This window comes from Hyalella azteca, unplaced genomic scaffold (assembly GCF_000764305.2).
Source record: "Hyalella azteca isolate HAZT.00-mixed unplaced genomic scaffold, Hazt_2.0.2 contig11500, whole genome shotgun sequence".
Taxonomy (NCBI): Eukaryota; Metazoa; Arthropoda; class Malacostraca; order Amphipoda; family Hyalellidae; genus Hyalella; species Hyalella azteca.
The window spans coordinates 27527-33526 of NW_025941495.1; the positions used below are offsets into that span (position 1 = coordinate 27527).

Genomic DNA, 6000 nt, shown 5'->3' on the forward strand with positions numbered 1-6000 from the left:
TATGACCCCCGCAATTTTCTGATTTCACCTTGCATGTGTCCAATAGATTCTTGGGCAGCATGGAAAAGGGCAGATGAGTCTTGATAGTGCGAGGTTTCCAGTGAGCTTCAGCCACCTGAAAAATATTCAAAATCGTCTGTCATTCAACTCTACAAGGCGTAAATTCTCATTTATTTGTAATAAAAAATGCACGCAAGTAATCTTTGATTTTAATTAAGTGTTCTACATGTAACAAACGGGTAACTAAGGCAACTTTTCTGAAACTAAAAAAAAAAAAACATTTCAAACATGTATGTTTTCACAAAAATAATTTGGTCTTCCTTGTAAGATTTACGAAAAGACCTCTCAAAGCGCAGTAAATGCAGTTTCTGCATTTCGTTAGAGAAGTAATATTGTATAAATCGTACCAATAATCCGTAATTATTTTACCATACCTTCAACATTGGTGTACTTCCCAGTAGGTGGAAGAGATTCCAGATGTATTTTTGGATGCCCTTCGTGAAGACGACAGTGGAAGCAATGTCGAATGACATTTCAGGCACGGAAAACATGTCACCCCTGTGCACCCAGCGAATATACAAGCCAAAGAACCATGACGAAATTGAACGAAAAATGAGTAGATCTTATTGCCTAAGTAACGACTCACGTCCTTACCCACAGCGAGCGGACGTTGCTGGGCCAAATATGGGTCAAGATCACCTTCACAAAGGTAAAAGTGCATCACTATTTGGACAATGTTCTTTCTATTTCTTTTAGCTAAAAACTCAAATATTGGATTCATGAAAATTTTTTGCCGCTTCCACTAGTGAAATGTGAAAAGAAAGGAGAATGATATTGCAATCATAACTAACCAGACCATGATGCATTAAACTCCATGTATTTAATTAGTATGCGATTCTTTACAAATTCTATGTCATTTTCAAACAGTTTCTACTAAACACATTTACGACACGAATTAGGTTTCTTCTTTGATTCAATAGAGGGAAAGGTTCTATCCAGTGGTGGGCACAGTCCGCTAATCCTCTAACCGCTAATTAGCGAAGATGACGTTTTTCTTGGCCGGTGTGCCACACTGATGGCTGACTACGTCAACATATGATCGTCAATCAATCACGTCTTGTGTAACCTATCACGTCTCTTGTTACACAAGTCGTGACTGGTTGACGTACATATGTTGACATAGTCAGCCATCAGTGTGGCAGACCAGCTAAAGAAAAAGTTAGCTTCGCTAATTAGCGGTTGTCGGATTAGCAGACTGTGCCCACCACTGGTTCTATCATTAAATTTTACCAATTCATTGCACGTTTAAATACTATAACCAACGGAATATAACAAGAACAAAATTGAAACCGTTTCTGTGCATTTATTGTTGGTAAATACAAAAATCCCATGTAGGAAGTACACGACAATCCCAAGTAGAAAGTACACGATATGAATGTGATTTATTGTTAGTAGAACACAAAAATAGTTTTTTAGCATTTCATTAGGAAGCAGTAGGAAGTACATGACCTGAAAGTGATTTATTGTTACTAGATCCCCAAGATAGTTTCTTAGCATTTCCAGCTATAAGAAAGAAGTATACAGCCCGAATGCTAGTCACAAATTAACCCCACTAATCTCACTCAAGTTGGGGGCTGCGTACGACGAGTGCGTCGTCGGCGTCTGGGTTGTCGAGGTCTGGGTTGTTCCTCATGTTCCAGACGATCTCCTGGATCCATGTGGTACCACATTTAGGGTATGTCATCACCACTACATCGTCCGGTCGAAACTGCAATACAGTTCGTTCAGCGAAGTTATTCTAAATAGAACAGTATTTGTTTTCTGCGCATAGTAAACTACCAAAAGTTACAGTTAAACGATGGGTCATTTGCATCACGAAAGCAACAAGAAGAGATGCCACATAAGAGGAGGATTAAAATTTAATGTTCAAAATTTGTGCACGAAGCTAATTGTTATTTCACAATACATCGAAAATTTATATGAAATTAGACCATTAATAAAAATCTTTATAGTTTGCGCAAGCAAACCCCACAAACCTTGAAGTTGTAGATCTTCTCGTGAATTTGCAGGAATCTTCGAAGTACAACCCAGTTGTGGGGCCTCAGCAGCACCACGTCCACGCACGGCCCCAGCAGCAGCTTGTCGATCTTCTCTTTAGTGGCGCAGTCGACCTCATGCACCGTGTGGCCGCTGGCTATCTTAGTGCAAACCTCCGATATATTGTTTCCCATATCAACTGTTTCATGGAACAGAGAAAATCGGAACGTGTTAGCTCGAATTTATCATATTACCGTGATAATTAATTAACAAATATCCGGTATTACTTTAGATTAAGTGCATCCAAAAAAAGGTGTTTTATTTTTAATTATATGTTTTTTGGGGTGTAGATTAAGAATGTGAAATCCGTTTTTGGTGGTCGGCATCGGAAATTTTTAATGGAACCTGTTCCTAACTGGACCTAACCTGCGAGGTTTTCGTTAGTTGGCGCTCCAAGTATGAACGCGTTCAAGAACAGACTAGCTAAAGCTATGGAAAAATATATGTTCAGATTTGAAATGCCTAGCACCATATCAAACCCGCTGGAAGTCTAGTAGCTACTTGAAACTATCGTCAGTCATGAAAAGATCCGGTCAAATAAAACGATATTAGATCTTCTGTGAACAAGGCACGAAAAGGAAAAGAATCGGCGACAGGCCACATCAGGCCTATACTTCAGCGCCGAGATCAATATGTTATGTTATGAAGAACAGCGATCGCGAGGACGCGCGGCTACAGCTGCAGTACAGCCACTTGTAATACGGCTGCAAACGCGAGAATACAGCAGCGGTACGGCCGCTGAACCTTCGGCCGCAAAGTGTGCGTGTATTATACGGTCGTTTACAACAGCCGTCTACTCAACGGAACTGCAACGGATCTATGTTTCTGGTAATTAGAGAAAATTTAGTGATGTTAACTGATAGGTTTTCAATTTTGATTGTGTTCGGACTTTCTTTTTAGCGCATTATCTCATTTATGGAAAAAATGCACTATTGTGCTCGCCATGTCCGTCCGTCTGTCTGTCTGTGACCTCAAGTTTTCGACGACGAGAAAATGCGCTCTCTGTCACTCACTGCAGTGAGTACTGAGTTATATTTTTTCTTATATTAGAGATTTTTTGTTGACGTAGGATGTGAACTTGAATTTACCAATTTAATATGAAATGTATCAGTGTTTCATTACAACCCTCTCTCTGTACGATAATTTTGCCGCGACCTATTCATGCGTGAACTTTTTTCATACGTGCCTATCAAGCCACTCGGCGTCAACCTGACGAATATCTGGAACCTGAACGTAACGTAAAATTGATAGACTAACCACTCCGATTTTTCCAACTTTAAAATATATGAGACGACAGAAACAATCAATTTTTTTCTTAGTCTAATCATGTTTTTCCAGCAGCACTCCCCTCCAAATACTGAATATTACTAGTACGATTAATACTGAATACTCAATTAGATAACTGCATTTAAGACACGCGAAAATGCATTGATCTACATGTATCCTGTTGTTTCTTTTCGATCGACTGAAGTTAATTGCATTTAAATGAAATATTTCTTATTGGTTGATTTACAATTTTTTTTAAATTTCTTTCAAGGCTGCTGTTGTGAGGTTCAAATTCTCTAGTTGCACAGGAGTTAAAGTTGTGTTTTTCTTCATTACCCAATGAGTATAGTTCTAACTATTGGCGTCTAGTTAATAGAAGGATAAGTAAGGCTAGACACTTTATGCGCGTTAAAGCCTCTAAAATACAACACAGCAGAGCAGTGTCACTACGAGTACAAGCGAGTATGGATAGAACGGCGTCTGATCGGCACGAATTACAGGGTTACAGACTTACAGTTTGGTTCTGCTTGTTCAATGGGAGCCGGAGTAACGCTAACGACTCAACTAATTCCTGGAGTAACAAGTAGTTGAGCCGGAGTAACTCTAACGACTCAACTAATTCCTGGAGTAGCAAGTAGTTGAGCCGGAGTAACTCTAACGACTCTACTAACTCCTGTAGTAGCTAGTAGTTGAGCCGGAGTAACTCTAACGACTCAACAAACTCAAGGAGTAACAAGTAGTTGAAACGGAGTAACCCCAACGACTACCTACGTCCTGGCTCAACTTACTGGTTCTAGAAGCAGCAGAGGAAGAATATACGCAGACAAGTGCTGAGTAAGCGGCGGCATTTCCTAAATCATCGCGTGCACCAGCAAACTGGATTGGAAGGTGAACTGGATTGGAAGGTGAACTGGATTGGAAGGTGAACTGGATTGGAAGGTGAACTGGATTGGAAGGTGAACTGGACCATGAATTAGATGATGTCTGCCATGAATTAGATGAAGTCTGCCATGAATTACACGAACTCTGCCATGAAATAAACGAATTCTGTCATAAATTCAATGAACTCTGCCATGAATTCAACGAACTCTGCCACGAATTCCACGAACTCTGCCATGAATTCCACGAACTCTGCCATGAATTACACGAACTCTGCCATGAATTCAACGAACTCTGCCATGAATTCCACGAACTCTGCATGAATTCAACGAATTCTGCCACGAATTCCACGAACTCTGCCCTGAATTACACGAACTCTGCCTTGAAGTCCGCGAACTCAGCCATAAAATAGATGAACTCTGCCATGAACTAAATGAAGACTGCCCTGAATTTCACGAACTCTGCATGAAGTCCACGAACTCCCTCCTATCAGATCATGCCGCGATACACCGACACACAGGCCTGTATGAGCGCATTGGTAACTCGTCGGTAGCCAACGCACGAATGACTGTTAACGTCAACTTGTTTATCAGCACATGAAGGATAACGCGAAGCACAAGTGGATATATATTCGTTCTATTAAACTTTTCTCGGTACAATCTTACCCTGCTTTATCAAACCAAGGGTTTTGTTCTGCATGCCTTCAAAGCTGACGCACTCCATGCAACGTATCTTGGTGCCCGTCGAGCTGCCGTGAGACTACCCTACTCAGAAGAATGAATGTCATATTGTCTAAATTGACACGGATGTGGTTTGGTGTGCAAGAAGAAATTGCACGATTTTTTGTAGTTTTTACTCGCTATCGTTTATGACAATGGTAAAGTAAGTGACTTGGTGACGTAAGCTGGAAATAATATACATTATTAGATATTAGGTCGAGAAATACATACATGAAACTTACACTAGGAAGAAGCTGGCCTCCCATTGTTTAGGCTTAATTAACAACATTGTAGCTGAGCGTTGTTAATTGTCTTACTCGATGACAAGATTAGAACTGGCATGAAATGAATGCTTTATGTCAGTATGGTTAATTGCGCAGTATTTCATTAGTTACTTACACAAGAGGGTTTTGGCTGGCAAGGAGAGACGCAACTTTGATGATAGCCAAGTTAACCAATTCCAGCTTCAGGGAGAGTTAGGCCAGATATTAGGCTATTATTGCCGGTTCCATGCTTATGCTTGCATTTGCCAACGCTGGGTTTGGCTTTGATTACGATTATACTGTAGTGCCAACGCTGGGTTGGGCTTGAAATAGGGTAACATGGGGCAGCGCGCCCCCCCAATTTGTTTAAACCAAATTTTTGATGAAGTTTTAATTTATACGAAGAGGCTCTTTGTTTTGTTTAAAGTTACGTCCAATGAGGAATGTGTGACTTGAATTACACGCCTATTGAGTTAAACACAATTTTGTAAAAAGTGTCAAAATGGGCCCATTGCCCCACCCCTGGTGCAATGGGTCCATGGGCTTGGGGTAATGCGCCAACCCCTGGTCCCTATACCACAATTGCAATATTTTTGCTTACAAGTGATAAAACAACACTTTACAGTTCAAAATAAGAAAAAATTTAATAAAAAATATTGCATTCATTCATTTATTAACAACTTAAAAAATCACATTCTTAACTTGAAAAAAAAAAAACATATTCTTGGCTTAAGAAATCTATCACTGACGTGAAAAAATATTTCTTTGACATAAAA

General features: G+C 40.0%; 1 protein-coding gene across 1 annotated transcript in view; it reads right to left on the minus strand.

The window, feature by feature from the left end:
* The window catches only part of LOC108681394 (sulfotransferase 1C4), a gene marked incomplete at its 3' end in the record, with an annotated part of 31095 nt that extends 25516 nt beyond the window's left edge, over positions 1-5579 (minus strand). Inside the window, 1 exon segment of the mRNA XM_047882875.1 lies at positions 5361-5579.
* Between the last annotated feature and the right edge of the window lie 421 nt (positions 5580-6000).